This window comes from Acyrthosiphon pisum, chromosome A2, assembly GCF_005508785.2.
Source record: "Acyrthosiphon pisum isolate AL4f chromosome A2, pea_aphid_22Mar2018_4r6ur, whole genome shotgun sequence".
Taxonomy (NCBI): domain Eukaryota; kingdom Metazoa; phylum Arthropoda; class Insecta; order Hemiptera; family Aphididae; genus Acyrthosiphon; species Acyrthosiphon pisum.
The window spans coordinates 22,462,502-22,462,937 of NC_042495.1; positions in this window are offsets into that span (position 1 = coordinate 22,462,502).

Below are 436 nucleotides of genomic sequence, written 5' to 3' on the forward strand. Positions count from 1 at the left end.
TACCATCCCAGAAAGAATTATTTTCTCTATTATTGTAAGTACTCAAATAAAATAGTTGGGTATGAAATACTATGGCCGTTTGATGAGTGGAAATTTACAAACCATTATTAATTATTATGTTGATACTGTAGCACGTCAGGTATTTCGTATGGTCAGTGAGAAGGTTGTTTAGGTGCGAGGATTCACAAAATAAGTACCTATAACTGTTATAGAGCTCAAGAGATGATATAACTTGTGATCGTACCAAGTATCTATTAAGTATCATATTAAAAACTTACACACACTTTGATGTATGAATTAAATATTTAGTGTGAGAAAAACTCCCCTGGGTAGTAACAGAATTTCAAAATACCGATAAAATAATAAAAACAATTCACGAATGAGCATTGTATGGACAAGAGCGTTCTAGAAGCGCAATACAGCATACATTTTACTA